This window comes from Triticum urartu, chromosome 2 (assembly GCF_003073215.2).
Source record: "Triticum urartu cultivar G1812 chromosome 2, Tu2.1, whole genome shotgun sequence".
Classification (NCBI taxonomy): domain Eukaryota; kingdom Viridiplantae; phylum Streptophyta; class Magnoliopsida; order Poales; family Poaceae; genus Triticum; species Triticum urartu.
Window position 1 is genome coordinate 548276369 of NC_053023.1, and position 10884 is coordinate 548287252.

A 10884-nucleotide genomic window follows, 5' to 3' on the forward strand; every position below is an offset into this window, starting at 1 on the left:
TTTGCATTGCGAACTCGGTGGGACCGATCGCTCATCTCGGTTGGACTGAAAAGTTATGAAGGGAAACCGGGAGTTTGCAATCCCATCTCGTTGGGACCGAGATCCCTATCAGTGAGACCGAAGTGACTAGGGTTTCTGGCAGTGGCTATGTCAAGTGAACTCGGTGGCACCGGATAGATCAAATCGGTAGGGCTGAGTTTGACTTTTGGTTTGGGACATATGTGGATATGATAAAGTGGTTGAGGGCTTTTAGAGCATACCACTAAGCATTTTGAGCAAGCAAGCCATTAAGCAACACCTCATCCCCTTTTAATAGTATTGGCTTTTCCTATGGACTCAATGTGATCTTGGATCACTAAAATGAAAATGTAGAGTCTTGAGCTTGAGCCAATGTGTCCTTAGCATTTTGAGGGGTCCACATTTCTAATCCATGCCATGCCAATCATTGAACTTTCTGAAATGATCATCTTGAAATAGCATTAGTTCAATGAGCTATATGTTGTTAGGAATTACCAAAACCACCTAGGGATAGTTGCACTTTCACTAGTGAAGATCTCTCTCCACATTTGGCTTGTGAAAATCATGTCCATGTCATAAATAATCAGTCTAGGAGGCCCATGAAATTTGATTATATTATCTAGAAAAGCGTGTGCCACTGTGGCCATTGTGTCCACAACAACCAAGATGACCTCCTTGCCTTAAGACTTTGGCAAGCCTTCTATAAAATCCATAGAAATGTGAGCCCATGCCATGCATGGTACAACAATGGTTCCAAAAGACTAGGATATAAGCATTGATCATGTTTAGATCTTTGGCATATTGGTCAATGAGACACAAAAGTTTATGTGTCCTTTTTAAGACTTGATCAGTAGAAGATGCCCTTAATCCTTTGGTAGGTTGCTCTCATGCCTGAGTGGCCTCCTGTAGGAGAAGAATGCAGAGCAATAAGAAACTTCTGCATGAGAGCATTGCCTTGTCCAATAGCAAGTTTCCCTTTGTATCTAATAATGCCATAAGTTAAAGTATATTCCCCTGGGGCAGCAGAGGCCTTGAGCATTAGTTGTTCCACCAAAGGCCAATAAAAGTTGTCATATATGTAGCTCTCTACCACTTCTTTAGCCCACACTGGTGTCACTTATGATATGGACATGATATTGCAGTATTTCCTTGAAAGAGCATCATCTACTCTATTGAAGACGCATTTTTTATATTGGATGGTGAAATCAAACTCCAATAGTTTCATTATGAGCTTGTGTTGAATTCCTCAGCAATCTTTTGGTTAGTGATAAATCTGAGAGACCGCAGGTCTATCTTGGTAATAAGCTTATTACCCAGGAAATAATGTGACCGTCTTTTGAGAGCTTCTATGATAGCTAGGGCTTCCATCTCATAGTTAGACATGGCAACATTGGTAGGGCTTGGGGAGGCACTATGGCAGTAAATGGCCTTTTCTTGTGCTAGCATGACATCTCCAATGCAGGTCCCTAATGCATTAGTTTCCAACATGAAATGCTCATTAAAGTTTGGCAGAGCTATCACATGAGCTGATATGAAAGTTTTTTGGGAAAGCTTGATCTTGTGTCTTAGTCCATTTGAATTGTCTTTTTTAAGATCTACATGGAGAGGTCTACAGATGATCCCATAATGTTGTATAAATATTTTTTTAGCAACATGATAAACCTAGAAAACTCCTTTATTAAGTGATTTTCTGATGTGTTTTCTAGTCTGCAATGGCAAAGATCTTTTTGGGGTCAGTTTTTGTTGGGAAACATTGCATGGAAAACAAAAAAATCTACGCACACACAATGACCTATCCATGGAGATGCATAGCAACGAGGGGGAGAGTGTGTCTACGTACCCTTGTATACTATAAGGGGAAGCATTTAACAACGCGGTTGATGTAGTCGAACTTCTTCGCGCTCCAACCGATCAAGTACGAAACGCACGACACCTCCGCGTTCTGCACACGTTTAGCTTGGTGTCATCCTCGCCATATTGATCAGCAAGCAGGGCGATGTAGTAGACGAGTTCTGTCAGCATAACGGCGTGGTGACGGTGGTGGTGAAGCAATCCCTCAGGGCTTCGCCTAAGCACTGCGATAATCTAGAACAGAGGAGTGAACTAGAGGCAGAGAGTTGCCGACACACGGCGTGGAATAAGCTGTGTATTGTGTGGTGCTACGTCTCCAACGTATCTATAATTTTTTATTGTTCCATGCTATTATATTATCATTCTTGGATGTTTTATAATCATTTTATATCATTTTTGGGCACTAACCTATTGACATAGTGCCAGTTGCTATTTTTTGCTTGTTTTTTACATCGCAGAAAATCAATACCAAACGGAGTCCAAACGCAATGAAACTTTTTGTGGATTTTTTATGGACCAGAAGACACCCAATGGGCCGGAGAAGCACCTGGGGGTGCCCCGAGGGGGGCACAACCCACCAGGGCGTGCCTGGGCCCCCAGGCGCGCCCAGGTGGGTTGTTCCCACCTCAGTGGCTTCCCGCACCACCTCTTTGCTCTATAAATACCCCAATATTTCATAAACCCTAGGGCAGTTGACAAAAATCAATTCCAGCCGCCGCAAGTTCTAGAAACACCAGATCCAATCTAGACACCATCACTGAGGGGTTCATCGTCCTTATTGGAGCCTCTCCAATGATGCGTGAGTAGTCTTTTGTAGACCTTCGGGTCCAAAGTTAGTAGCTAGATGGCTTTCTCCTCTCTCTTTTGATTCTCAATACAATGGTCTCTTGGAGATCCATATGATATAACTCTTTTTGCGGTGTGTTTGTTGGGATCCGATGAACTTTGAGTTTATGATCAGATCTATGTTTCTATGCATGAAAGTTATTTGAGTCTTTTGATGTCTTATATGCATGATTACTTATAGCCTCGTATTTCTTCTCTGATATTTGGGTTTTGTTTGCCCAACTTGATCTATTTATCTTGCAATGAGAAGAGGTGCTTTGTGATGGGTTCGATCTTACGGTGCTTGATCCCAGTGACAGAAGGGGATCCAACACGTATGTATCGTTGCTATTAAGGATAACAAGATGGGGTCTATTTCTACATAAATAGATCTTGTCTACATCATGTCATCATTCTTATTGCATTACTCTGTTTCTCCATGAATTTAATACACTAGATGCATGCTGGATAGCGGTCGATGTGTGGAGTAATAGTAGTAGATGCAGGCAGGAGTCGGTCTACTAATATTGGACATGATGCCTATATAATGATCATTGCCTGGATATCGTAATGATTATTTGAAGTTCTATCAATTGACCAACAGTAATTTGTTTACCCACCGTTTGCTATTTTTCTTGAGAGAAGCCACTAGTGAAATCTACGGCCCTCAGGTCTCTTCTTTATTATATGTCGGTGTACAAAAAGAGGGGTACACTTTTTGTACCCCTATAACTGTGCACGGGCAGTCTGAGCCACGGATACCACCACACCAAGCAAGGCAAGGGAGGTTAGCCAGGGTAAGATCGAAGCTCAAGAGAACTAGAACGACGCCAAGGACAAGACCACGAAGAGCAAAGGGGACAAAGCGGACTCCCCCGGCAAGATCCTTGCCGGGAGACAGTTCTAGCAGCCCCGGCAAGACCCTTGCCGCGGCGACTAGTCCCGTGCCTACGGAGCAAATCACCCTTGAGTCCACTGCCCCCAAAGGGCAAGGATTCGGGAGACATCCCCGTGGCGGCATGCAGATCTTTGTGAAGACATTCAAGATCAAATACGCACTAAGGAGACGACAACCCTTGGTGGGATCCCAGCCGAGGAAGACCACAAGGCCCCCGGCAAGTGCCTTGCTGGGGATGACAGCAGGCGCCTCGGCAAGACCCTTGCCGGGGCCCCGGCAAGGCCCTTGCCAAGGACACCTGCAGGGCCACCATCAGGCCCACATCGACTAAACCTCCACCACCGCATGCATGTAGCTGCCGACCCAACCAGCTGGGCAGGCACCCATGTGGCGGCATGCAGATCTTCATGAAGACCCACCACTGCGCCACCTTAGCTGCCTGCCTACCCACATGGCATCGCAGGCGTCGCTGGCGAGGGCGCGTGTCGACACAAGAAGGAGCGGCGACGGACGAGACAGGTTTCTCCCCCGTCCCCGATAAAGCAAGGACACCTAAGCAAGATGCATTAAATGCGCCTTGTGATGTGATGCGAGGGATAACCTCGCAGCACTGTACCCTTTCCACCTCCTGTGTGCCACTGTGGCAACCCCTTTTTTCTATAAAAGGAGGCCCGAGGCGACCAGAGGAAGGATTCGGCTTTTTGGAGCTCCTCACGCCCCATAGCTAGCTCAAGAACATAGATATACAATCCACCTAAGCAGGAGTAGGGTTTTACGCATCCTCGCGGCCCGAACCTGGATAAACGAACCGTGTGCTATCTGTTTGATCCGCTCTTCTCATGACCCCGCGCCCCGCTAACCACAGTAGGGATTCTTGTGATCCCATAGGTGTCGTTCCCACCGACATCTTTGGTGCGCCAGGTAGGGGGTGCAGTTGTGAGAATCGACTTTAGCAGTTAGCCCGGCACTCCTTCATCTTCGTGACCCTTGGAGAAGAAAGGAGGCCAGAAGATCGGCACTCGAGCGATTGCAAACAGAAGCTAAGTTGCACTGAACCCTTATTTGTTCTATCCTTCTTATATGAGGTTATTCCCCCTGGAGATGTCACGCCTTTGTATGAGAAACCTGCACGCCAGGGGGCTCTCCCACGATCGGCAACGCCCTTGCCTTGTTTCGAGTCCGCTCAATAGCTCAAGCGGCTGCGTCGAGAATGGTAGAGTAGCCTTCCGCGATGAACAACGCTCTCGATTCTGACTCGAGTCAAGCTCGACAGTTTGAGCGGCCGCATTCAGAACGGAAAGGTGGCTCGTCTGGCAGCACGCATACCCAGCAGGCCCATGGGGATCCATCCCCAAAACGCCGCTAGGGGCTTCCGCGCCGGCGAGCCTACCCAATCGACGTAGGGCTCGCATACAAATAGGAATTGAACGGGGAAATAACGTGCATGAAATTAAGAGTACTGCAAAAGTTATGTTACATCACATCATTGCTGCGGTTCTAACTAAAGATAAAATTTGTCTTGGTCGGGAACCCGCAGCGGCGAAGAAGAACGGGATGCCTAATCCCGGCGCTGGCCTTCCACCCTCTTGATTTCGTCGATGCAGTCGATGATGGGCTTGATGCGCTCCTTGAGCACCGTGAGGTCAGTACCATCCGGCAAGCTATCCATCGCGGCCTCGAAGTCAAGGTCGGGATTCCAGTACGCCATCTTGGTGAGGACCTTGGTCACGACCCTCCGACAAAGTCGCCGGGCCTCCCCGGCCAACGTGGCCGCTCTGCTGGAGTGAAGATAAGCCAAGGCTCCAAGGACGCCCTCGAAGAACTGGGTCAGCTTGGCGTTGACGGTCCTGCTGCGCTCAGGGGCATACCTCACGTTTGGCACCCCCATGGTGGCCAACTACGAGGTGACCCTGCCGGCGACGTCCTCTAGACGGCTGATCCATCTGTTCTCGCCCGCCACATATTCCTGGTGGGAGGCGGCCTCGTTCGCCCGTAGCTGCTTCTCCTCCTCCAGGCTCCTGGTCAAGGTCTCCTCCCGAGCCGTGCTCTCCGACAACATCTTCTCGAGATTCTCCAGCTTCAGCTTGAGATCTCTGATGGAGTTTTGCGCTTCGGAGAGCTCCCCAGCCCTGCTGATGACCACTCCTTGCGCCTCTACCAAGGCACTGTTGAGCGTGCTCTTCTCGTTGGACAGCTTGAGGGCCTGCTCCTTCAGCTCGTCCCGCTCTACCTCCAACTCCTTCACCTTGCCGGCATGGGCCAGAGCTTGGGCATCGAGTGCCTCTTTGTGCCTCTGCTCCAGCTCGCGAGTCCGTCGCACGACAAGGGCCTCGAGCTCCTCATCCTTGTCGCCGAGCGTTGCGGCAAGCTTCGCCTCACGCATGGAGAGGTCCTCTTCTTGGGAATCCAATGCAGCTTGATGCTGGTTCCGGGCGGCCTCTGCCGCGGCAGCCAAGTTCGCCGCCTTTTCCTGGGCCTTCTCGATGTCAGCCATCTTCATGGTGAGCTCTACATCACGCTTGGCCAATTCCTCCTGAAAGGCCCTCTGCTCCTCGCGAGTCTGGTGAAACCAGGTCTGCGTCTCAGCAACGCGCGCCTTGAAGTCCACCTCCGCGTTGTCCACCGTTGCCATCCTGGACTTGACCTTGTCCAGGCGAGCACGGTAGAGCACTTGGAGCTTCCGGAAATTGGCCCCCATGGCACAGAAAAGCTGCTCTTCTGGAGAACCATCGCCGCCAATGGCCGGCTCATCGACAACCTCGAGCCCGGTGGCGGTAGGCACCTCGCCGTCAAAGACTTCCCCTTCGATGGGCGCTCGGAAACTTCATGCCCCTGGAAGATGGACGAAAAGATCGTCGCCCAAATTCAGGTATCTGCCGGGGCCCGAGGTTGAGGAGGAAGGAGGCTGATCATCAACCACCTCTTCCTCGGCGGTGGCCTTGCCGGCTTCCCCGATGGCCCCACCGCTGGCGCCCTTGGCAGAAGCCTCATCGGTCGCCTTGGCGGCCCCCACAGCGGTGTCCTCGGCAGCATCCTTGGCGGCCTCATCAGCGGCGGCCGCGTCAGCATCTCTGGCGGCCCCCTCGGCGGCAATCCTGTCGGCCTCCGCCGCGGCCTCCTCAGCAATATTCCCAACAACAGTATCCACGTCCTCCATACCTATTGAAGGAGGGCCTGGGTAGTAATGGGAGCATTGAAGCCAAGAAAAAGAATAAGGAAAAAACAGAGACAGAGGACAGGCGACTCACGAAGAGCCAAGGGGACGAAGCGGACTCCCCGGCAAGATCCTTGCCGGGAGACAGTTCTAGCAGCCCCGGCAAGACCCTTGCCGCGGCGACTCGTCCCGCGCCTACGGAGCAAATCACCCTTGAGTCCACTGCCCCCAAAGGGCAAGGATTCAGGAGACATCCCCGTGGCGCATGCAGATCTTTGTGAAGACATTCAAGATCAGATACGCACTAAGGAGACGACAACCCTTGGCGGGATCCCAGCCGAGGAAGACCACAAGGCCCCCGGCAAGCGCCTTGCCGGGGATGACAGCAGGCGCCTCGGCAAGACCCTTGCCGAGGACACCCGCAGGGCCACCATCAGGCCCACGCCGACTAAACCTCCACCACCGCATGCATGCAGCTGCCGACCCAACCAGCTGGGCAGGCACCTGCGTGGCGGCATGCAGATCTTCGTGAAGACCCACCACTGCGCCACCTCAGCTGCCTGCCTACCTACATGGCATCGCAGGCGTCGCTGGCCAGGGCGCGTGTCGACACAAGAAGGAGCGGCGACGGACGAGACAGGTTTCTCCCCCGTCCCCGATAAAGCAAGGACACCTAAGCAAGACGCATTAAATGCGCCTTGTCATGTGATGCGAGGGATAACCTCGCAGCACTGTACCCTTTCCACCTCCTGTGTGCCACTGTGGCAACCCCTTTTTTCTATAAAAGGAGGCCCGAGGCGACCAGAGGAAGGATTCGGCTTTTTGGAGCTCCTCACGCCCCATAGCTAGCTCAAGAACACAGATATACAATCCACCAAAGCAGGAGTAGGGTTTTACGCATCCTCGCGGCCCGAACCTGGATAAACGAACCGTGTGCTATCTGTTTGATCCGCTCTTCTCACGACCCCGCGCCCCGCTAACCAGTAGGGATTCTTGTGATCCCATAGGTGTCGTTCCACCGACATTATATTTGCCTTCACAATCTATTTTTATTTGCTTTTATTTTCAGATATATCAAAAATACAAAAAATACCTTGCTGCAATTTTTGTTTATTAATTTTATCTCGCGTTCCCGCGAGATCCATTTATCCAATCTACTACACTTTTTACCTATCTTTTTACCCGTGAGGGATTGACAACCCCTCTCTTACGTCGGGTTGCAAGTATTTATTCTTTGTGTGCAGGAGCTGTTTACGTGGTGTTGTGTGGTTCTCTTACTGGTTCGATAACCTTGGTCTCATCACTAAGGGAAATACCTACCATTGCTGTGCTGCATCATCCCTTCCTCTTTGGGGAAATATCGACGTAGTTCAAGCAAACATCAAAAGGAATTTCTGGTGCCGTTGCCGGGGAGACATTATCAACATCTACCAGGTTCCTAATCACAAATCTCATCTCCTTGCAATTTACATTATTTACCATTTGCCTCTCGTTTCCTCTCCCCCACTTCACAAAAATTTGCCGTTTTATTCGCCCTCTTTTTCGTTCGCCGTTTTCTCGTCAGATCTGTTTTTGAGTGCAATCTTGTTGTGTAGTCACAATGACTCAAGAGAACACCAAGTTGTGTGATTTCTCGAATACCAAAAATAATGATTTTATTAGCACTCTAATTGCTCCTCTCGCCACTAGTGCGGTGTCTTGTCATATTAATACCGCTTTGTTGAATCTTGTTATGAAAGACCAATTTTCTAGTACTCCTAATGAGGATGCTGCTTCCCATCTTAACACGTTCGTGCAATTATGCGATATGCAAAAGAAAAAATATGTGGACAATGATGTTGTGAAGTTGAAATTATTTCCATTTTCTTTGCGAGATCGTGCAAAAATTTGGTTTTCTTTTTTGCCTCGCAATAGTATCGATTCTTGGGATAAGTGCAAAGATGCTTTTATTATTAAATATTTTCCACCCACAAAAGTTATCTCCCTTAGAACCCAGATCATGAATTTCAAGCAACTTGAACATGAGCATGTTGCACAATCTTGGGAAAGGATGAAATTAATGCTAAGGAATTGCCCAACTCATGGGTTAAATCTTTGGATGATCATACAAATTTTTTATGCGGGGTTGAATTTTGTATCTCGTAATCTTTTGGACTCCGCTGCGGGTGGTACTTTTATGGAAATTTCTTTGGGTGAAGCCACCAAATTTCTTGATAATATTATGGCAAATTATTCACAATGGCATACCGAAAGAGCTCCTACTAGTAAAAAAAGTCAATTCGGTTGAAGAAATTTCTTCTTTGAGTGAAAAAGTTGATGCTCTTATGAAATTAGTTGCTAATAAAAGTGCTCCTATTGATTTTAATGATGTGCCTTTGTCTACTTTGATTGAGCAAATTAGTGATGCCATAGATGTGAATTTTATCTCTCGAAACAATTTCAATAACAATGCTTATAGATTTAATTTTAATCCTAGGCCTTTTCCTAGTAATTCCCCTAATAGTTATGGTAATTCCTATGGTAACCCTTCTTATAATAATAATAGGAACACCTCTAATCTTGAGAATAATATTAAATAATTTATCAATACTCAAAAAGTTTTCAATGCTACAATAGAAGAAAAGTTGAATAAGATTGATGATATGTCTAGTAGTATTGATAGAATTTCTATTGATGTAGAAAATCTCAAGATAATTTTTTTTGTGCCTAAGGTTGAGGAATCAATTAAAGCTTTATATGTTTCTATGGATGAAAGTAAGAAAAGAACCGCTATTCTTAGAGCTAGAAGAGAATTTTTAGAAAAAGCATTTTCTAGTGATTGCTTTCATAAAAATGATGAAGATCTTAAAATGATTGGTGTTTCCTCTGTTGATTCCTTGTTTAGTAAAATTAAGTTTGATAATAAAGGGACTAAAGAAGAGTCAACTTTAGCTAGAAGGCATCCCAATAATTCGGAGGGTGAAAATCTTGTTGAGAAAATTAATAAAAGTGGGTTTGAAGAGGTCAAAACTTTAACTAGCACTACAAAAAAATACACTTCCGTGATGATACGTGTTTGTCACAGTAGGTCGTTTTTTCATGCATGTACATCCATGACGATTTTATGACAGAATCAAGATAGTCATACCTGTGTGTCGTAGAAGTGTTCCATGACATTACCAAAATTATCATCACGGAAGTGTCCACTTCCATGACGATAAATCGCGCGTCACAGAAGTGCTTTCGTCAAGGGTGACCGACACGTGGCATCCACCGTAACGGAACGCCGTTAAGCTATCGGGTCATTTGGATCCGATAACCCGTTAACAGCCCTGACCAATGGGAAATTTCCACGTGTAAAATTCTGATTGGCCGAAGGGAACACCTGTCAGCTCGTCAGTGGGCCAGATGTCGCCCGTCCATTGGAGGAGACATGCCTATGATACGTCGACACGTGGCTGGGCCCAACAGAGGCCCATATAGGTTAAAAAGGCCGGCCCAGTCAAAGGCCCGTAGTACTTACTCAGGTACTAGTGGGCCAGCCCAATAACGGCTGCTTAATAAAGGCCCATTTACGGCCCGAAGCCAGATCTGGCCCGTTAATTGTTCGCCGAATATTTGGGCCCAATTACAGCCCAGTGACTTTCGGCCTGTTAGAGGCCCGATGTAGACATGGGCCCATTTCAGCCCGGTGTGACTTTCGGCCTGGGAATGGCCCGTGCTGCCCATGGGCCATATATGGTCCGACGGGACATCGGGCCCACTAACGGCCCGTGATAAAGGTGGCAACAGTTAAGCCCAACGTGACTTTGGGCCTGTTAAAGGCCTGTCGCATAATTCGGCCCGTTGATGTCTGTACTAAGCTTTCGGCCTCTTAAAGGCCCATGATATCAGTGGGCCAACTAAGGCCCGAGATATGTTTCGGCCTGGTAACTGCCCGTGATATAACTGGGCCCAAAAAGGCCCGGTCTACATTTCAGCCTGCTGAAGGCCCGTCGACGACTAGTGAAAATTGAGGCCCAACATGCATTTCGGCCTGCTAAAGGCCCATGGTTTCATCTGGGCCGTAACAGGCCAGTACAATATTCAGCCTGTTAATGGCCCAACGCTACCTGGGCCAAACTAAGCGCTGGGTCCACAAAAGGCCCAACTAAAATAT